This window comes from Microtus pennsylvanicus, chromosome 4 (assembly GCF_037038515.1).
Source record: "Microtus pennsylvanicus isolate mMicPen1 chromosome 4, mMicPen1.hap1, whole genome shotgun sequence".
NCBI classification, from domain to species: domain Eukaryota; kingdom Metazoa; phylum Chordata; class Mammalia; order Rodentia; family Cricetidae; genus Microtus; species Microtus pennsylvanicus.
In genome coordinates this window covers 86,521,268-86,544,221 of record NC_134582.1, presented here as the reverse complement: position 1 = coordinate 86,544,221, position 22,954 = coordinate 86,521,268, and the positions used below count along the sequence as shown (strand labels likewise).

The 22,954-nt window shown below is 45.4% G+C and overlaps 1 protein-coding gene across 2 annotated transcripts in view; it reads right to left on the bottom strand.

The window, feature by feature from the left end:
* The window catches only part of Atxn1 (ataxin 1), a 382,307-nt gene that overhangs the window by 161,853 nt on the left and 197,500 nt on the right, over positions 1 to 22,954 (bottom strand). For both annotated transcript variants that reach the window (XM_075969766.1, XM_075969767.1), the window contains exon 5: positions 10,555 to 10,618. The gene's annotated coding sequence lies outside the window, so the exon portion shown is untranslated. The remainder of the gene's footprint in view (positions 1 to 10,554; positions 10,619 to 22,954) is intronic.

The window sequence follows — 22,954 nt, the reverse complement described above, 5'->3', positions numbered from 1 at the left end:
ACTGTCAAGCTCCAGGGGTCTACTGGTCTCTGCCCACCACTGCTGGGATTACCAACGTGCACACCCACACTGTCACAGTCTACAGAAGTCTCAGGGCTCCAGCTGAAGCCCCCATGCACATACAACACACACTTCACAGGCTGAGCTGGCAACATGGACCCAATACGACACATGCTCCTCTGTAAAGCAGCTGTGTAAATAAAGGCAACATGGAGAAGCCTAAAAGTCCTCCAAGGGCACACTCGAGAGCTGGCCACTAGAGGTCATTAACTTGTGACTAAGACGATCTTGACCTCCCTTTTGCAAACAGAAGACACCAGGCATGTGAGTGTAAAGGGCAGCCACCCCGTGTTCGCACCCTTTCATAGCCAGGCTAGAGACTCACACCTAAATCACACACTCCTTTGGGTTTTAATACAGCCGATATTTCAGGGGGAAACCTCATACCGTGGTATCTGCAGGACCAGGTGTTGATATAGAATAATCCTTCAGCACGCTCAATTCTGATCCTTCAGACATTACAGCCTTCACCCTTTTTCCTCCCTGAGCACCAAGCTAGAAACAAAACCAAATGAAGGTTCTGCAGCCTCCTCCAGCTCACCTGCTAGAGGTCTCTATTCAAATAGACAGGGCCTCCGGCGTATAAAGGGTGTTTCCCCTCAGGAAGCAGGAGAAATAAGAACTAGGTTGAGAAGAACTAAGAACAAGATTTAGGGCTGACGAAGAGACTGATGCTCAGTTCGGAGTCACAACACTCCTTTAGTGGTTGCCTTAGCAACCAGGTGACTTGTCAGGTAGCTTGGCTCCTTCTGTACTTTAGCAGATAATGGCCGGGCTCTGATCCCACCCCGCCCACGCATTTTCCCTTACCTAGATTCTTAATCTTTGCAGGCTTTCCAGAGTTTAATAATGAGGTAGGATATCCTTAGGTAGCCAGGGGCCAAGTTGGCTGCCCTCATCTTCGCCTCACCGTGGGGATCTTCAAAGCCAAATGTCCCCTTTCCCATAAAGCATCATGTCTGAGGGGTCTGTATATAGCTGCCAGAAAACATCCCATTTGTTCCCATGACTTGGAGCTACAGAATTTACTCTAAACCACATAAATAGATGTGAAAATAGACACGTCTTAGATCACACCTTCATTCAAAGAAAGTAATGCATTTCAAATTCAAAGCAAAGCCATCGTGCTGTTTCCAGCACTCTCCGAACCAGGACCCTACACCTCCAAGGCAACATCGTAGGCACACCAATTTTTCAAATGCTAAGTGAAAAAAAAAAACAAACGGAACTGGTGTTTCCAGGTTCTAAACACTTAGGAAATTCTCTTTGATGATTTTTGCCGAGACCAGCCGAGAGCAATAAGCCGCAGTTCATACCCCCTGCTTCCTGGGCAGGAGGCAGAGTCAGAAGCAGCCTACTATACTTTAAAGACAGTGCAGATGGCGTTAAACTGTGTCTGCCACCCTTACCCTCTGACCAGAGCCGGACACATTGCACCCTCTAGGAATTTGTGCGTGGCTGTGGTGACGTGGACTTTTTGCATTCAAGTTTCTTTTAACCCAGGATCACCTAGAAAAATGTGGGTGAGCAGACCCTGGGACTCATTGTTGAAGCCAAAGGCTTTCGAAGGGAAATATCTACTGGGGTTCTCTTTTTGGAATAGGTTCTCTGATGTTTGGGCAATGGCTGGGGAAACATTTGGGGCATGCAGAATTCCTTCACACGTGACTCCTTCAGCTCTGGAGTTGAGAAGACATGTGAAACACACAGTAACATGTTTAGTCATATTAAACAGGGGATGTTCCCTCCAGCGAAATACGTCAGGACAGAGATGCGTGTCTACGCTAATGGGAAGTGATCAAAACCCCGTGGTTCTTTGGTTAGTTTATGCCAAAGCCTATTCCAGCTTTCCTTTCTAGGCAGAGTACATCAAATGGGTATGGCTGTTACTTGAGAGTCGAAATGTTTAACATCTCTAGTACTAGCAAGAACCTATAGGGAGAGAGGAAGAGAACATAAAAGCTGACTTCCGCCTCTTCCCTTCCACACAATACACAACAATCCATAAATAGTTTCGGCTGTCTCTTCAAATATACACCTCCTCTTCCGGAATGAGGCCGCTGAACATCTTGTTGTTTCAAAGGAATTTTACACATACACACACACACACACACACACACACACACACACACACACACGTCAAGTGGTTTTACGGGTATGCGGGAAGGACGGAAATGACCAACAATACCATTTGTCTTCCACATTAAGAAGGGTGCACACTTTGCTGTTTGTGAAGAACAGAGCCTTCATGAATAGCAGCAGACAGAGTGAGTAGGGAGGGCTGACCAACAAGGGCACCAAGGGTGTTAGAGGGCAGGAGACAAAGACCTCACAGCCATCCTCTCTTCCAAGTGTTCTGAGACACCTCCTTCAGACCCCATGAAGAGAGAGGGAAGAGAGCCTGTAAGAAGGGCTCTTTCCAGACCTTTTGCTCACACTCTCTCCTGTATCCAGGGCAAAGCAACTTTGGGGATGCACACACTTAGGATCCCAGGGAACTCAGGCATTTCCTCCGACTCCTTGATGCCTTGTATTGGTGACAGGTACAACGTTGGCCTCTCTGATTAGACTGTCTTTAGCCACAAGGAAGAGGTATCTATAAAAGTGACATAATTACTCAGCTTCCGAGAGAAAATTGAGAATGTATCCATTCTTCTTCTTGCCCACCAAATAATATCATTTTTTTTCTCCTTTCTGCCTGATCAGAACTGGCTCCAACTTGTCAGGCCCAAATGACTGCTAACTAACAGGGAAAAGCATTGCTGGCTTGTAAGGTTTCACCAGCTAGCAAGACATTGTCAGTCACTCCACAGAGCCATGGGGAGGTCACAGCTGATTAGAGGCCCTAGGGTAGGTCAGATCTCCTAGTGGTGGCCAGAGGGCCCTCCCACCAGTGTATGGACTCAGCAACTTCATTTGGGGTTTTAATTCCTTACTCGTATTCAAGCTATCCTATCACCACTAGAAGACCAGAATGGAGCTGGGACTTTAGACAATTCTGTTGCTGGCTTAAAATCTGGCTCTAGGCCCTAGAGTCCAGGGACTAGATGAAAATGGCCCAGCTGGTAAAGAACTTGCTATTTAAGCATGAGGACTGGGTTCTAGATCCTCATTACCCGTGGTATGAATCTGTAACCCCAGTTCTGGGAACGTGGGGACAGGAAAATGATGGGGCTTTTTGGTCATCCCAGTCTAACCAAATCAGTGAGTTCCAGGCTGGGCAAGATATCTTGTTCCCCCTGCAAAATGAGGTAGAGAGCAATTGAAGAAGACACTGACTTAGACCTTTGGTCTTCCACACAGGTGTAGATGTACACATTAGATGCACATGCGCACACATTACACAGACACACACAGATAGAAAGAAAGATAGATAGACAATAGATAGATGATCGATAGATATGTGATAGATAGATAGATAGATAGATAGATAGATAGATAGATAGATAGACAGATGATAGAGTTTGACCCTAACCCTTGGAAAGTTTAGAAGGAAGGGGTAAATGGAAAGACTAAGGATGAATCCTGCCTCAGTGCAAGGGTGTCTTCAGGTTCTTCTAGAGTGCCTCAACTACAAGTGACATTGTTATAAATACAGTCTAACAACAACAAGAAGAAGATAAAACAACACTATGATACACACATCAACGATTACATACTATTACATACATACATAAAATAATTGATAGAGCAGCTCATAGAATTTGAGGGAATAGCTCTCTGGTTTATCACTTTTTTCTCATATATTTGTGTGTTGTGTGATAGCATGTACACATATATTCACATGGGTATGCATGTGTATGGGTGTACTAGTGTGCGTGTATGTGGAGGCTGATATTAGTGGTTCTCCTTGATCACTCACCACTTTATTGAGCTCGTAAATAAAGCTAGTATACTTTGCCAGCTTGTTCAGCCTTCTGAGCACTAAAATTATAGATGAACTGTTATACCCACGTGACAGTCACACGGGTTCTGGGGCTCTGTGCTCTGGACTTTGTGTTGGCACATCAAGCACCTTAACCACTGATCCATCTCCTAAACCCGTTCATTGATGTTGTTTTAATGAAGATATTACATAGGGCCAGATGAATACATGTACAGAGGCAGATATCAGAGAAGGAAGCAGAGCCTCCAGGTCCGCTGCGTGCAATGCACTGTTTTTCTTTCTCCCCAAGAACTCTTTGCTTTCCATGATGACTCAAGCATTTCTCTGCACAAGCGTGGGCCCCCTCATAAGGTCTCCCCAAAAGAACTGAAGGTCCCCAGGATGCATGCACATGTGTCAGATGACCTGATGGTGGCAGAGGTGGTGCAGTGTGAATGGAACCATGACAACATTCTGGACAACTTAACCTCACTGAATTAAGTTTCTGAAATGAGGATGAGTTCCGCCTCATTCAGAAGGTGCAAGGCTCCTTCTAAAGAGAAGCTGGGAACACATATCATAAGGAGTTGAGCCTTGGACTATCTAGACATTGATGTGACCAAGGATGGAGTGCCAAGGGCTAGTCTTTTATCAAGGACTTTAATTTTAAACCCCAAATTAACTTGGGTTTAATTTGCCCGTGTCCTTATGATGAGCGAGTCACCGTGGCTGATTAACCAATATTAGCCATGTAATTTATATTAGTACTTTTAACTTTACTAAGTATCTTTGAGCCAGGCCTCATTTTACCGAGCCCACAATTGCTATGATTCTTCCAGAAGCGAGTGTCAATTCACTCCTATGTTCATCCATTCTGTCACCCTACACATATTTCTTGAGTACCTCCTGTCCCAGAGGACTGGCCTGGGACACAGTGAGATATCTCAAAATAGAGATTCAATGCTCAGCAGATGATGAGCGAACCTTCCATGCTCAGCCTTTGAATTGTGTAAACAAGTCTCCAGTTTTGGTCCCTTTCTGGTAGAAGGCCTGTAGATGATCAGAAGAAATATCTGCAATGCCCAGAGGACAATCACCCAGGAGCGACACCACTCACGTGACATTGATATGAGCGAGGAATGAACCGCTGCTTTGTGAAGCCACCAGGAGCTTAGGATTGACTGTTTGACACAAAACTGTATCCTTTCCTGGCTAATACAATAGCTTCCATTCGCTCTATTATCATGCGTTTGGCAATGAATCTGCGCATAACACCTAGTGACACTTCTGCAATCGACTGCCTTTTATTCCTTTTCATGCCTTTAATATTACCTGTAATCATGCCTTGCCTCTTCAACTAGTCTAAGGTGTCGCAAAGGCTGTGACCTTGGCTGTGACTTTCAGAGTTCGTCTCTTCGCCCTCCAACTCTCTTCCCTCCTTTCCCTTCATTTCTCTCCAAATTCAGGGCTAAGCATTGTACAGACCAACAGGCTGCTGTATACCTGCCATGGTTTCGAATACTGAGATGCGGTAGACGAGACTGACAAGGTGTTTGTGGTTCCTGAGCAGAGGAGACAAACACAGCAAACACAGGAACTATGAGACTGGGTGAAGGGGGTAGGCTCGCACAGGCAGGGAGCACGAGCTGGTCTGCCTTGATTGATTGGGAGGTAGAGGCTAAAATGTTCACAGAGCCGTAGCACCCCATCCCCACCCATCTTATACATTTCCCTGGCCCTTCACTCTGCCTTTTTCTTCTCCAAGGGTGGGGAGTGAGTACCTGGCTGAGGCTGGAAGCAAATGTGGCCCCAGCCTCCCCTGGATGGAAAGCAGATACCACTGGGTAGGGGGCAATCAATGCAAACTTTGACCTCTTTCTTCTTTCCACGGATAGTGCTCTGCTGACTGAAAATGGTTCCCGTTATGAATATGAAGACCACAGTAAGGACAGGGCACTAGGCAGGTGGCACCCACTCTATAACTGTTATTAGCAGCATAAAAATGCTGGCTTCCACCTGTCTTATTTCCATTGACTCAGAGCTCAGAAAGAAAACTCCTTTAACTCTTTCAAGATAAAAGTTTTCACATGAAAACCATCTCCTTTCCCAACAGGCCTCAAAACTAAATTAGGAATCGCTATCCTAATCTATCAAGCCTGTCACTTTAATGAAGCCCCTTCAAATCTCTGATTTAATGGCTCCAAAGACAACTGCTAGACTGAGAAATGTGGCCCCAAAGGCAAATGCTGTGACATTGAGTGCTGGGGGGCGGGGTGGAAAAAAAGGCTTACCTTTGTGCCAGTGTGAGACACAGGACAAGTCTTGTGGTCAGTCTCCACAATGGGAAACGGGGAAGAGTGAAGTCCTTAGATGCTCCTGATTTGTGGCTTTATCACCACATTTAAAAATATACACCAAGAGTCTCTAAAATGGATATTTTCTTTAAAAGTGTAAATGAATACACAGATATAGTTACATACATACATCACAATCTTTGGGTGACAGGATGAGACTATGATGTCATCATGAACAAATGGGATGGGATGAGTACTACCCACCAGGCTCCTTGCATTAGAAAAATTTAGAAAGAAAGCCCATGGGTGTGGGAGAGGAAGAGATGTACTGATTTTAAGATGAAAAGGCTTCCTTTCAGTCTAGAAAGATGCCCAGACATCCTGCAAAAAGAAAGTAATCAAAAGAAGAAACGCAGGGTGGGTGGCAAATGGATGGCAGAAGTCTTTGAAGATGCTTCCAGAGGTTAGGGGCAATAGCACATACCTGTGACCCTAGCTCTTGGGAGGCTGACATGGGACATCCTCAGATTTGAAGTCAGTCTGCGCTACTGCAATGGTGTTCATTGCTAACTAGGTAGAATATAGAACCACCTGGTAGACCTTTGGGTATTCGTGTGGGGCTTTGTCTTGATTAATTGATGTGGGAAGACGCATCTTGACTATAGATAGGATTAGTCCCGGGGCAGGAGATCCTGGGTTGTATAAAGTCAGTGCTTCTCATCCTTCTTAATGCTGAGGCCCTTTAATATATTCCTCATGTTCTGCTGACCCCGACCACAACTATTTTCATTGCTACTTCGTAGCAATAATTTTGCTACTGTTATGACTCCTATTGTAAATATCTGACAAACGACCCCTGTGAAAGGGTTGTTTGACCTCCCAAAGTGGTCAACCCACAGATTGAGGAGCACTGTATGATGCGAAGGAAGCCAGCGGACCATCAGAATGCATGCATGTGTGCACCGTTCTCTCTGATTGCAGATGGAAAGGGACCAGCTGCTACAAGCACACAAGTCCTTGGCTTCCCTGCAGGAGGGACTCTGTTTTGAACTGCGAGCTCAAATAAAGCCTTCCTTCCTTAGGTTCCTTTTGTCAGAGTCGTCTATAATGGCGATGGGAAAGAAACTAGGACAGCTACACAGTAATCCTCAAGCCAGCTTGGGCTGTAGTATGAGACCCTGCTGCTTCCAGAGTTTAGCAGAAGCATCAGCCTAAACCAGCGTGTTTGCAACAGATGTGAAAGATGAAGACTATCGAGACATTCAAAAGCTCCCAAGGGCCCAGCAGTGATGGAACTGCAGTCAGAATCTGCGCCCCTAGCGGAACCTTCTGTAAGGAGAGGAAGAGGTACCATATTTCTTTGTATAGCCTCACTGTTCCTGTTACACAGGTCCACAGCATCTGACATGAGCTCTCTGGATCACGCATGTCCCTCTGTCAATGCCCACCTTCCAGCCAGGAGGAGTTGACTGTCATATATGGGAATCTCCGGCCTTGCCATGTCCTTATGACAGAACTATGCTGCCTTAGAGATGAGGCAATGCACAAATTGCATGCTCTCAAGCACTAAGGCTGGGAGGTGCTCAGCTCTGCTAAAAAGTGAGATCATGGGCACTGCCTTCCTCTTCACCCAGTTCCAGGCTGGATAAGGACACAGGCTAGTGTTAACAACAGAGCTAGATAACAAGGATGACAAAGTGCAGATTCCCCACATTATCAAAGGCCCCAGGAAGGGAAGAGGCAGAGGGAGATTGGCGGGGAAATGAAGGAGGCATTGCGGCAATACTGGCTCTGCCTGGGACACACTGGCTGCTGCTGCAAGCATTTTTTTTTTCTGGCTGCACAGACATGTTGCTATGGAACCAATACATGCCACTGCCATTTGGCCTTTAGCAAATAAGATCTCAGTGCTGGCAAGAGCACTCCAGTGGATTTCCCTTAAAGGGACACCATCTATGTTAAGTGCCATTATAAATTGAGTGCAGCATCGTTCCAGAGCTCCAGCCCTCTACACAGAGAGACAGAGAACTCGGCCACTCATGTCTCACAGGTGGAAATCCAAGTGGGGCCAGTCCCTGATCTGCTTTGGATTGTTACTTCGTTTTTTTTTTTTTCATTCAAAAGGTAGTTTTATTTTAGGAAAAAAACCCAACAAAACAAAATGAAGTAAGCAAGAAAACAAGCAGAATCACCTTGGACAATGAGGAAAAGAGGTTCCAAATGTTGTGTACCCCAAATGAATTAAGTATTGTCAGGAGAATTGTTACTGTTATGCTTGGTGTTGGGTAGAAGCCCAGTACACACTACGGTATTGAGCTACACCACAGCCTCACGCTTCTTCTTAGGTTAAAAATTCCCCCAACCCCCACAAAACTCTCATGGCTTCAATTTGAACTTACTTTGCCTCTAATTGACAAAGAACAAGTGGCTTATGATATTTTCTTGAATGTCAAGATCAAACTACTGATGATTCCAGCATAGGATCAAGTCATTGCAAGTGTACTGCATAAGCTCCAGGAATCCTGCTTCTATAGGGGTCCCTCTTTCTCGTGTTGTTTGTTTTGTCTTTGGCCTTAGATCCTTGCCTACAATATCATTCTTTACCCAAAGAATAATACAGTGTAGACACAGAGTTCGCCATTTCTCCTCTCAGTTGTCTTTTAAGTTTAGTCTAATTAACAGTCTAATTCTAGAAAGATCGTTGGATCTTGCAAAGAACAACACACCTTTGTGTCCACCATAATACATACATACATACATATGCACATACATACACACACATGCTTGCATACATATATATGCATTTCTGTATGTATTGATTGTCAACTTGACATGATTTAGAATCAAGCAGGAGACACGCCTCTGAGTATATCTAGGAGGACATCTCCAGAAAGTTTTAACCAAGGAGGGAAGACCCATTTGGAATATGGGGAGCACTGCTTTATATCCAGACTGAATATAAAGGAGACTGAGCTGAGCAATGGTATTCATCTCTCTCTACTTACGGACTGTAAATATGACGTAACCAGCAGCCTCATGCTGGCTCTTAGCTGCAAAACAGAGGTGCCGACCAGTCTCAGCACGCGACAACACGGCACTACAAAAGCGGTGGTTTGGAAAGGGCACAAAGGAAGACATGCACTTACGCAGCTATTTCATCTGAGTTGAAATGGTGCCCTCAAAGTGGAGGGAGAGTCAGTGATACAGGAAGCTCACTAAACTTACAGGATTCACAGGCTCCTCTGCCAGATTAGATAAAGAGCAAAATCCTGCTGGGTGAGAAAGACTTTTCAGGTAGTTGGGCAGGGAGCTCCGTGGATGGAGCTTTTGTGTTGTCACTCACACTGGGGTGACTTTTTGGTGGCACTGCTCCCAGAATCACCTGTGTTCCTCTATCTACCCCTTTTCTTACCTTCCCTAACCCAACAAAGTCACTGGTTCACTTAGCTGCTTTTATGTGCTTTTTTCTTTCTTTGCTAGGTCATTGCTGCCCTCTCGAAGGCGAGTAGACATTTGCTTACATATTCCTAGGCAGAGCCGAGCAAATATGTCAGCACCAATGAGGACCACATCTGATGGTTTCTGGAGGCACCTGCTCTGCCAATCCTGCTTGGTTGCATGACAACTACGTAGCCAGACAATACCACTTCAGCATATTCTTTAGGACAGCAGACCATTATGACTGTATTAGTGCTTTAGTTAAATTAAATGATAGAAATAAATCTATCCTCTTGGAAATAAGCTGTGTGGTAAAAACAATCATCTCTCCTCAGGATCACCAGCTAAGAGTCAAACACCATTCTCACGCTGTACGCTCTGCTAGTGTCTATGATGTCACAGGTCTCTCGGAGCCCACCGGATCCCAGATATCTCATCTGCACACAGGGACTTCCCCAGATAGCCTGGGAGGTCCCATGGACTACTCATAGCTGATTGTTCTTTCTCATGGCACTCATGAGACACAGCCATGTGAACCAGACAGACAGTCTCCCCTAGCCCATGGCCTTATCTCTATGGGCCAGTCGCCGAAGGAAAGACACTTTCACCGCTGACCTCTCTGCGAAATGTACAAGTGATATAACAGCTTTGAGGGCAGCTCACGAGAGGGGACTTGGGGACAGCAGGAAGCAGCTGAGCAAAAGCTCTGAGAAAAACCTTATTTTCTAGGAGGGACCCGGGCAAACGAATTAGAAGAAAGAAAGAGCATCTTGACTCCAAGCTTGAGAAGACTTCCCCAGCCTGCCTGTTATCAAACGCTTGATCTTGGAAACTCACGGTATCAAACACCATTTTGACATGAACAAAAATAGATGGTACATTTAAAGGCTCACTCACCCTCTGCCAACAGCAGGTTGGTTTCTTCTCAAGAAGAAAGTTTTGGTCTAATTTCTTTGGAAAACTGAAAGAGAGAAAAGAAACGAAAAAGAATTTAAAAACAACTGGGGGCCAATTGCTGAATCAGCATAGGTCAGTGAGCAGGGAGGGCAAGGAGACTCGGAGTCAGTAGATACACATGGTGATATGAAACTAACGATGTTTTAAAGCAATCATATACAGAAAGTCATGGTATATGTGGTTTATTTAGCATGCGTTATATGACCGTTAGGATAAGGTGCGTACATTGCGGTGTATAGGAAATATTTTGAGGTGGGTCTTTTAAAACGCCCCACTTTCCTCATTCACTGCAGTTTGTCTTTTTCTCCCAAATGCCATACCCTTAAGCCTTGACCCACAGCCATCTGTAACTAGGTTTGCATGGGAACACAGACTTGGCAAGACGTGATAGAGGCTCCTTAAGCCCACTGAGTAATGTCAGGCAGAGACCGTAGCGTCGCAAGTGCTGACTGGTCCAACCAGCTGTGGGAAAGAACCAAGATGATGCAAGTGTCTGGCCATAGGAAGGCTGAATGATGGAGACAGATAGGGAGTGGGAGCAAAAGAGTTCTAGCTCCATTCCAGCTCAAGGTTGTTTGGCAAAGTCTCCAGAGACACTGAACTAACCTCTGTGAGTCTAGAGGGAATGTGAGTCAGAGCTAACCCAGCAGGTTCCACACCATCCTCAAGTATCTGGATTTCATCCTAACCTCTTCCTGTTCTTTTCTCAAGAGTCAGCAGATGGTGAGAAAGGCCAAGAAGCCATGAGGCCATGTGGAGAATTTTACTGAAGATACCCACCAGCCTAAAGGGGTCTCACACTTGAAAAAGGCCTGCCTCAGTATGCCTGAGAGAAGTTGGTTCATGTTCAGGTGACACCCACAGCCTGGTGCTGTCAGATGGTCCCAGGCTAGGCCATCTGAGATGTGACTCTGGCTGTAGAAAAGATAAAGGCCTGACTGGAAAGATAGCCAGAGACAATACAAACAGTCGGCTCCGGTACACACGAGCAGCGCCTCTGACGAGATCTTTAAAAGCTGCATTCACACACAAGGAACCCTTTTCTCCTCAAGCCAGACAAAGAGGTCTACAGGAAGAAAGCCAAGGACCTCCAAAATAAAGTTCAGAGTCAGCCAACGCGTGCTTCTCAGCTCTACCACCCCTAGCTGAGTGATTCCAGCCACCGGAGCCCTCTGAGTTTTTCTCATTTGCCTAATGCCAATGATGCTACCAGCTGCTGCATGCCTCTCTGTGGGTCCTGCTGCAGCATTAGGCATGCAGGGGAGGCAATGAGAAGAACGGCCTTGATTACCCTTTAGTGCAACACATTCTTGCATCTGCAACAGGAGGAGAGCTGGAGAGGGACTTTTAGAATTTGTCTGGATGTAAGTAGCTGCACTGCGTTGACCTCCCCACCTACCTCCAATCTGATGAGACAAACAAGAACAAAATAAAACTGTCTACTATAAAACAATTACGTGATATAGATGGGATGGGACAAGTAACAGAAATCAGAAAAATTCCCACTAAGAACCAGTAATAATATTTTCACTTCCATGCTACCTAATTCCCTATGCCCACAAATACATACATGCATTTGAAAAAGAAACAAACCCATGTGTACATATATAATTTATTTTAACATGTTCTTAAGGTATTCATATCATTTTGCCAACTGATGGTTTATGGTTGATATACTGCAATCCTCTTTTCTTGCCAATAAACTGATCTACATCTATTTTTTTGAAACAGGGTATCAGGTAGCCCAGGCTAGCTTCGAACTTGGTATGTAGACAAGGATGACCTAGAATTAGAGCTCCTTCTGCCTCTACCTCCAGAGCAGTGCTAGGATTATGGGACACCATGCTCTGCTTTTTCAGTGTGGGATCAACCCCAGAGGCTCATGGATACCAGGCTAGCACTCCACCAAGTGAACTACTTAACCCCATATCAAAAAGTTTGAAAGGACTGTAAGAGTATTGCTTTGGGAGAATGAGGCAATAAATACTTATTTGTTGGACATACAGAATCCACCCATGTATCCATAGTTATGAGAAACGACTGCACACCATGGCAGCACACGTCTTCTTTCTCTCCTCTGTTTTCAAGATCGGGAATGGCAGATTGCTTAAATATAGTAAGTTTTAACAGCAAAAATTTGTTTGGGTTTGAGTGGGTGAGCTCAGAAGAATACAAACTGGCACATATACCATGGGAAATGAAATCATAGCTCACAATTTCCAGTGAGCAGCTAGAAGATGCTGATAGGGGACTAGAGATGACAGGCAGTGGGCATGCTTACTAAAGTAGGAAATCATAAGTCTAACACTAAACAAATATCCCTGTTTCTCCCCCAGTCATGGTGGAGTGGATTTATGATTCAGAAAGTGAATTGAATAACGCAGAGTTCTGAGTGACCCTAGAAATTAATCCACATTATTTGGAGTTCAAAATCCACGAAAATCACATTGGAAGAAGCCACAAGAAGGTATAAAATGTGGGGCTATTTGTACAGTGCCAGTGTCGTTGGTATAATTTCTTTCTCATAGGGAATAGTTGATTGGATAAAACATATACGAGGTGGTTACATGCGTCACAGGTTACACGATCACCTCCTGGTATCAAGGCTGTGCCATAACTCTAACCATGATCAGTTATGTTTCAAACAAAGGACAATTTTGAGAGAGGCTAGAGGAGTGAGTATAAGCCTATAGATGCCCGAGGGTGTGGAGACATTTCCTCCTCCAGTTATAAATGCAGTCAGTCTTTTTAAAGTATTCTGAAACTGGAACTACCAACAGGCAAGACATGGGGATGAGGTCCTAGTGGGGAGAAGGATGCATACACTGAGACACTGAAATAATCTGGGGAAGCACATGAGTGCGAAATAAAGTTTTATTTGTGAGACCAGAGTCCACAGGAGATGACAAGCGGGAGCCAATGAACTAAGTCCCCTAGTGTGATGATGAGACAGATGATGGATCATTCATACTGTCTACTGCACAGGTCTAAGAAATGTCACGGTGTTCCTGTGAACGACTTTCCAAGAAGAGTCAACTTGGGGGAAAAGACATACCCTGCATGTGGGTGGCACCATCCTATGAGCTGGGTCCTGAATTGAATGACAGGGTTAAAAATGAGAAAGCCAACCAAGCCCCCAGTTTCCCTCCTCTGCTTTCTTATCCACCCAGATATGAACAAGCAGCCTTACACTCCTGCAGCCATAACCAAAACCCCTCCTCCCAGTATGTGCCTTGCCTTCCCTACTGCAATGGCTATACTCTCAAACTGTGAGCCAATATAAGCCCTTCTCTTTTAAGTTGCTTGTTGTCATGTATTTGATCTCAGCAAAGAGAAAAGTGAATAATATAAGATCTTCCCTCAATGGTTGGTTTCAGCTTATGCGATCTGAGCAACAATTCATGGAGGCAGATCCTTTTTTCTGAGAGACCTCCACTCTGCTACTTGGACCATGTAGAAAAAGAATTAAAAAGACAAGAGCTCATATATGGAACCCCCAAGAGCCTCTTTCTGACAACACCCGCTAGGACTTGCTGTGCCATGAGAAATATCTGAATTGCTTGCCACACGTCTTCAATGGGTACAATCCAGGAGCTGGGAAGATGTCTATAGTGAACTTCTAACAGGGATGGAATTTTGCTTTGCTCAATTTGCTTTCTCAGGGACAGAATAGAGATGGTCAGGACCCACTGTGTATTGTATAGTGTGGCCCTTTTGTGCATTCAAAGTTGAGTGTTACATAGACTTAGGGCCGCCTCCAAAGTACCCTTCAAATGCTTTGGAAGGTACACAGGATGGATCATAACACACCCTATCTCTGCAGACCCAGCCAAGTAAAGCTGATGTCGAGCCTAAGATGCTCACCCGGTTACCTGTCTCTGACCAACAGGAAACTGCTGGTGTGGTGTGCTCCGCAGATGGAGCGAGCATCAAGGCTGTTGAGCTTTGGAAGCACCATCTTGAATGTACAGTACTCTGGGCCTTAAATGTCCTCTAGAGGCCCGCATGTTGAAGGGTCAGCTTCCAGAGTGATGCTACTGGGAAGTGATAGAGTCTTAAGAGCCAGGAACTAGAAAAAAATCACTGGCACATACCGTAGAAGAGGACTCCAGAACCCTCCTCTTCCTTTTCCCTCACTCCTTGGTTACAAGGTGAGCACGATCAGCTCAGCCATGTTCTCACACCATGATGTTTTGAGTTGCTAAAGGACCCCCAAAAGGGGTGATTGATCATGGGGGGATACCCCCAAAACTACAAGCCAGCCTAAACCTTCTCTCTTTATAAGTTGCTTATCTTGTATGATATTGTGACAGAAAGTTGACATATTAGCTTATATCCTCTGAGAAAGCATCAGGTTCCCTACCGTTGGCTATTACCATTGAATGAGCAGCTGGTTTCTGCTGACCAAGTTTAACTCTCCTTTCTAGCCCAAACCAAGTCTTCCAACTAGTAAATTCTATTAGCCCATTGCACAGAAGAGCAAAGCAAGGCTCAAGAACATGTGACAAAGCTAAGTTTACTAGTTTCATAACCAAAGGTGAAAGCTCAGCTTCTAGCTCCCTGTATTGTGTGTGTGTGTGTGTGTGTGTGTGTGTGTGTATGTGTGTTAATAGCCAAGTCTCCACACACTAGCATTCTGACAGACACAAAAAGTAAGAGCCAGCTGTCACTAAGTGGGCAGACAGTCCTTCCTCAGGTCATTATTTTGAGGGTAAGCAAACAACAGCGGCAGGGAACTTACCCAGGGTGCTCAGCAAAGAGCCTTCCTTGCTTTAGCAGCCCAGTGGGTGCTAAGCAAGCGCTCTCCAGGCTGAACAACGGGGCCGAAAGTGCTGACAGTTACATCGGCACAAAATGGAGCCCTGGCAAGGGAGTCTAACAATTACTGTGCATCACTCTGATTATGAGCCACAAGCATGCAATCAACAGTGGAGAGGCGGTCCAAACGATCCCCATCAGCATTTTACTCCAGTCATCAGAGCGAGGCGGATGAGCACACTTTCATCTGACCTAAGCACAATGCTGAGAACCCAAACACGAAGGATCCAGAAGAGCAGTGGCAGTTGGGGAACACTGGCCATGGTGCTGGCCACCTGGTATAATGGATGAATTTTAGTTCATTCAATTCTTTCAATTCTTACCTCAGGGTAAATAAACACTACTTATGTATTTCTCATCTAATAAAGTCATGTATATAGGCAAACAAATTTAAATCATGGAGAGACTGAAGTCTGTTTTTACAGATCCCCTAAGCTATAGGACATGCATGGTCCTAGAAGGACTTTGATAGCTCCTCTCAAATTTTGTGAGTCTTTCCTTAAATTATGGCCCAGCTCTGCTAGTTTAAGGCTTAAAGTATTTGTGTCTTGATTCCTACTTCCTAGGCACTCGGTGCAGCCCTGGTGCTACATGCTGGACAATCTGCAGGAAGACAAGCATTTCCACAGCACCGTAAATAAAGAGGTGTGTGCATGCAAAGATGACTTCGAGTAAGACAAGTGACTGGCATCTCACAAGGCGATTTCCAAATTACGGAATTTGTCTCAACTGGAAAAGATGATTGCAAATAAATGCGGTGGTGGTGGAGATCTGTTTTTAGGGAACTGTGTCGGTGTCTGTCTGTCTCTCTCTCCTACAGATGCACACACATACACACACAGACATGGACACACACAGATACACATAAATACTCATATGCGCACATGCGCACGCACACACACACACCAAGATACAGTTGCTATCCTACTGACCAAGGGAGTCCATCTTCATAGGCTTCTTGGCCACCAACACTCCATTTCCAATACTGCCATTTAAAACTCAAGCTGGAAATGGTATTTGGGGAGCATTTTTCTTAAAGGAACATTATCTAAAAAGCCCATTCATGTAGCCAGCTCTGGGACAGAAATCTTGATTATTACACTGTCACTGGAGGTCAACTGTGTGATTCGCTATTCCTGGCATCATATCAGTGCTCAAAAAGTTTTGGAAGTTGGGGTATTATGAACGTTAGGCTGGGGAAATTGATTGATTGATGACACATGTTTTGAGGAGAGGGCACTGAGAAAGGCTCGTCTCCAACTCACTGTGGTAACAGAGATTGACCTTGAACTCTTGATCCTCCTGCCTCCACCTCCCTAATTCTGAGATTGTGGGCATGCAGCACCACCAAAATCATATGCATGTGTACACACATATGTGTACACACGATCTTGTTATATCTTTCTTTAACATAAATGACACTCTTGATTTCTCTCTTTAACCTTGCTTACAAATGACTTCTTTTAGCAAGAGAGAGGGTGATGTCATCAGGTTATTAAGTGACAGACATTTGGCCAATGTTGATTAAGTAGCAGAAGCCACCCGAGCCAAGCCCTGGCCTCTGTAGAGCTTGGTAGTGCATTCAGACCCCTCCCCCCCGACACACATTATCTTTGTTGTGTGGATAGATCAGCACTTATACTCACCATTCAACAAGCCTCAGTACCTCCCTGGTCAGTAGACATCTTAGCTAGAGCTCCAGTGTGACAATATTCCCTGTGCCATTCCCATGCCCTCGGGTACTTATTCTGCCTTAGATTCTTACCTTGTCTTAGCTTTTTGAGGACCTTCTCTGTCATTAATCAGTTAATTTCTTTTTACAAATGTTTTAATTAGCACACAGCACAGCCATATCTGATGGGGATGTCAGAAGTCATGAAGCCAGCACAGCTCCTGGGCAAAGACCCAGCAAAGCTGAGCCACATGGTGGCTGCCACGTCACCTTTGGGTTTCATCTCCACTTGTTCCATACTTGGGAGACTTTTAATATTTGTACACTTTAGGGGTAGTGGATTGATGGAAAACTACTTATGAATCATTTATGCCTTCTGCCAGGAATGCTATGTCCAAGCTTTCCCAAGACAGTCCTGAACATGCTCTTGCCCCTGTTTTAGGGAGATATCCTTATCTATCTGAAGGTTTTCTTTATGCCTTGGAGGTTGTTATACACAGAAAGAAGCCCGAGGACTCTTTATGAGGCTATGAGACATTTTTTGAAACATCTGTCCCTGTACTTACTCAGGAGCAAGATAATCAAAACAAGATAAATTTTAAAAGGTCAACAAGATTTGGTGGGCTGGAGGAGTTGGCCACAGATCAGACTGCAAACCTCTTCCCGCTGTTCACCGAGATTACGTGGCACATACAGCAACAAAGTTAGACTAGCTGGAGCTACCTCTGCCCACACAGAGACTTAGGCTGATGGGCAAAGAGTGATGTGGAAAGATGATAAGAGCATTTTACAAAGACATAAACTATAAACATTATAGTATACCAGGATTCGAATAATAACTGCAGCAGCTTGGGCCTGAGGCTATTTCTTGGGCACTCTGACCATTAAGAGTTAATAATACACTGCTTGGAACATGGCAGCAAGCCCGGGATGGCTTGAAGACTGTTTTGGTCAAATGTCCTTGTAGCCACAGAAGCAACCAGCCTGAGAACAGCTTATCATATGCCTCTAGATTCTTAAAAATTGGGCTATGGGGTTAATGAGTAAAAAGGATAATTCTGCTTATCAATGATGTCGAAACTCGAGGGAAAATAATTAAAAATGATAACTCTGTCTGTCATAGTTTATTGATGATGACTAAAAGATGAGCAGAAGGAAGGGAAATACATGTCTGAAAACAAAAATGATATGATCTGTGTTTTAGAACAACATGAATGGATCCCTACTTACTAAATTCTGTAAAAATAAGGAAGCACCCTGGCTGCCAGGCAGTCAGGCTGCAAAATTCTCCTGACCATCATGGTCCTGGCAAGCTCATACTAATTATAAATAAATAATGGGTTTCAATATGACATTTTCAGACATGTAGATAATATATTTTGATCGTTTTCATCTCCTTCTTTATCCTCTCTTGCCCCCTTCTCCACCTGTCAGCCCCCTCCTCTTTTTAAGCTTCTCTCCTATTTTCAAGTCTATTTTAACATTTTGATTTCCTTATTTATTGATTGATTGGTTTTGGTGACCCTGTGAATATCACTGGTGTTGCTTACAGAAGCATAGTTTATGTTTGTTGCTGTTCACTTATGATATAGCGTTTCATTCTGTAGCCCAGGCTTGCCTGGAACTTACTACGTAGCCCAGGCTGACTCACCCTTGCACCATGGCTTTAGCTTCAGTCTCCTGAATGCTGAGCTTACAGCCTGAGCCGCAATGCCAGGCTACTTTTCTGTTTATTACTCATGCATTTTTTTTTAAGACAGGGTCTCTCTAAGCAGTCTTGACTTGCCTAGAATTGGCTATGGAAACGAAACTCTGGTCCTCCTGCCCTTGCTGCTGAGTGCTAAGATCTCAGGAATGTGCCACCATGGCTAAGGTTGGGCCTTTTTAGCTTTAGTGTGAAGATTTTTCTTGAGCTGGGAGCCAATTAGACAATACAGAGAAAACATGCTTCTTTTGATTTCAGTATCATGTTGTTACTATCCTTTTATAAAAGTCAACGCTTAGGGCTGGAGGTTCAGCTCATTGGTAGAACACTTGCTCAGCATGTCCAAAGTGCTGGGTTCAATCCCCTTTAACCACAAAACAAAGATTTAATCTATTCAGGTCATTGTAGGGGTGCACCGTTGGGTTTAGATGCCTGACAAGTTCATTAGCACCCCAAATGCTTAAGTTGTCTTGAGTGTTCTCTTGCTATTCAATCCAGCAATGCATTGTGCTTGCCAACTGCCAGAGGATACAAGTGTTGAATTCTGCCAATATGATGCCATCCGGGGTGAAGGTCAACTCAGCTTGCCTTAAAGAGAAGGACTCCAGTACACAAGGAATTGTATATTAGAATGATTTCATAACTGGAGTACAACTACAACACAGTCAAAAATCATACTTGTGATTTTAATCCAGCCTCTTCTCTCTACTATGTCACCCAGTAGAAGTCTGTCCCCTGAAACTTTCTGCCTCTTCCAGTATGGATGAGGTCCAGCCAGGATAGCAGAAATGCTACCAGAGTCCAGGGGCTGCAGGAACGGTTCACTGTGCCTCCCAAGGATCCTTCTGAACAAGGGGTTATCTCCTTGGTTATCTCTTTACCTCTCTAGCACTGTCCAGGGAAAGGAAGGATGGGAAGAAGAAGGGAAGGAGAGAGGGAAAGGGGGAGGCAGAAAGTGAAGGGGGAGGCGTAGAGAGGGAGGGAGGGAGGAAAGGAGGGAGGGAAGAAAAAAGGAAGAAGGAAAGGGAGGGATGGAGGGGGGAGGGAGGACAAAGGAAGCAGGTAGACATACTGGAAAGTGACCACTAGTTCCAAGACCCAAGTATTTCACTCTGAACTTCATACTGACAAATTATAGTCATGATAATTTAGAGGAAAAGTGGAACCTCATGAGAAAAGATAAGACAGGAGCGCAGATCAAGGAACTCCTGAAAAATCAGCCCCAAATAGTGCCACCAAGACCTAGGGGTTCTCCGAGCTTATTAATACAAACTACCTCCCACCTGCGGTAGGGGGCATGTGATGTGATTGCAGTCATTCCTTCAAAACTATCAGTCACCCTCACAGGGATTTACCTCTAAACAAGGGCATTCTGTAACCAGGGATCCAGCTATATGCTTTTGTCACCTGGGAAGCCTCAAGGTCAGCGACGAGAGTAACCGGATAAGCATGACCTCACCCACTCACTATAGCACAGTGGTGTCACCGATCAATACAGGAGCACCACACACCACAGAGCTTTCTCCGGGGAGTCTCCTGCGCAGAGCAGAAACAAATTACACCCTTCGAGGCAGATGACACATGAAGACAGAAGGGCGCTGTCTGCAAAGGGAGTCCCTTTGTTCTGCGTGAGGGGTGCCAATCCCACTCAGGAAAGGGGGTGAGAACGGAATCGTCCACGTGAGGGGAGCCGTGGTGGGAGGGGGCTCTCTTGTCTTCCCCTGAAGCTGCCCTCACCCTTCCACTCGAGTGCCTGGGGCTTTGAGCCTCAGCACCCCACAATCCAGGTGTGGTGGGGTACACCTGTAATCCTAGCACATGGGAGGCGAAGACAGGAGAATCAGAAGCTCAAGGGGACCTCCAGCTGCCTAGTTGAGTTTGAGAGCAGCTGGGATAATGAGGCTCTGTCTCAGAAAAAGAAAATATATAAAGTATAAACACAAGTGACTGCCACACTGATCACTAAGAAACACCCCCATCTTAAAACTTGTCCTACAGCAGTGACCTCCATTATAATGCGGGGAAAGGGTCATCAACAACATCGCATATTGTAGAGTGCTTCCCATATGGCAGACTCTAGTCTATGAATAAATGTGAATCGGCTAAACCTTCCCAACACTCTAGGGAAACGGGCTCCATTTTTAATGCCCATTGAACAGACAGGAACACCAAGGCTCAGAGGGTTAAGTAAGCTACACCTGAAGGAGGTGCATGGAGGAGGGGCTGTAGTTGCTTTCACACTCAAGAGTCGAACCACACAATTATTAAATGTCTAGTTAACAGCAGCTGTGACCACCCCGCAACCTTGACAGGTGATACTTGAAGCTTTACAAGCGGTGCGTTTCTGTCTCTACTTTGTCCAGCAGCTTGAAATAACCACTCTGTGAGTGTGACCTCTCTCCCAGTGGAGGCTTCTGCAGAGGTCTGTGTGTGCTTGCATGGGTAAACTGTCAGAAGGCGTCTGGCAACCAGCAGCCCTCGGAATGCTTGTGTGTGCGCTGAAGGAATGAAGGGATGAGGGGCTGCCTCTAATTCACCCCTAAATCATCCCATAAGACAGACTGGGAGCCTCAGAAGGAGATGAGGTTTCAGGAAATCACGTGATACACCCAAGGTCATGCTGCTTTGCATACAAGCTCTCCCATTACATGCCTGTGGTTTTCAAAACTGCAAAACCCATGGCATTCTTTTTTTTAAACCCTTTATATACCTGCAGCATACAACAGCACTAAACAAGAAGTTGTTCTCCTAGAGAGTCTGAGGGGGCCTGAAGCTCAAAAGCTTATGGGGAAGGGAAAGGATTTGCCTAAAGTCACTGGAGACTGGTGACAGCATCCTAAGACGCTGCAGCAATGAGAAATAGCAGAGTGGCCTTGACCCTACCTTCTCTGAGAAGGGAGGGACAATGCATTACTGCCGTTGTGACCCAATGGCGTGCACCAGCAGGTAGACAGGCAGCAGCCTCTAGCCACAAACAGACACTTCCAGCCTCCCTGCCCCAGCGCTGGTTCCTTTCTAGGATCTGCTCTGCACCTGCTTCTTCCCAGCCCTGAGGTAATTTCCTAGCCACCTCCAGAAACTCACAACCTTTGGTGACCTGAATTTTCAGCAGCAGCTGGACAGAGGTCAAGGTGTGATTGGAGGTTTTGCCTGCTTCTTAACCGGGACTGGACACCTTGAAGTGAGTCCGAGTTCCTTTCTAGGGATGAAAGGAAGGAAGACCGGGAAGAGAGAGCAAGTCTGCAAGGCGGACTGTACCTGAAGCTGCAAAATCCCAGCGAGCACAAAGCCATGGAGGCTACAGAATGTCCAGAGGCGGGGACTCAGCCCCAAGAGTCTTCAGTCAACCTCTTCACTTACAGGAAATTGTGTCCCACCCAGAAGAAGTCCCTTGGCCATACAGCTGCACAATGGCATGGCTGACGCTAATGGTTTGTGACATCTTACCAGTGAGCATCCAAAACTCCAAGAAGAAGAAGGAGGGTGTGAACCACAGGGGGAACCAAAGAAGGTTCTGGTGATGTCAAATGATGTGAGACAGTCAAATACTCTGATTGAAACTGAAGTCATATGTGCTTCTATGTAAAACCAGCTCTTAAGGGTCTCTGGGGGGAAATCCATCACCTGGAATCACTTGAAGGCTTGTCAAGAGCTTTAAGGCTCTGCAAGGAGAGGTGTAATACTGAGAGACAGGAAAAGAGGGCTAACCTTTCCCCACAGCCTGAGTTCTGAGTTGCTTTCAGGTGTCTAGCGGGTGAGGAGGGGGGTCGGGAGTGGGTGAGGAGGGAGGGGAGTGGGTGAAGAGGGGGTAGGGTAGTGGGAGCTGCTTCTGGAAGGGAGGCCCCATGCGTGCTCATTAGCATACGCTATCCGCATTCACTCCGGATGAGATTCCATCACAGAAACCCATTTATGCGTTCCTCAATATAAATCTAAATTGCTCTCTTCAAATAGCAGAGAGAGCTGCGCTTCAGCAAGGGGGAAGGAGAAGTGATGGCACTAAGAGCCGGGCTGCATTTCCAGCTTGTCTTCCATCCAGCCCCTCTGACTTGACAGCCTTAACATACAAACTTCACTGAGCTCATCCCGGGACTCAGAGTAAACAGGCTTTCTCTAGAGGGGACACCAAGGAGTACTCAATGCTT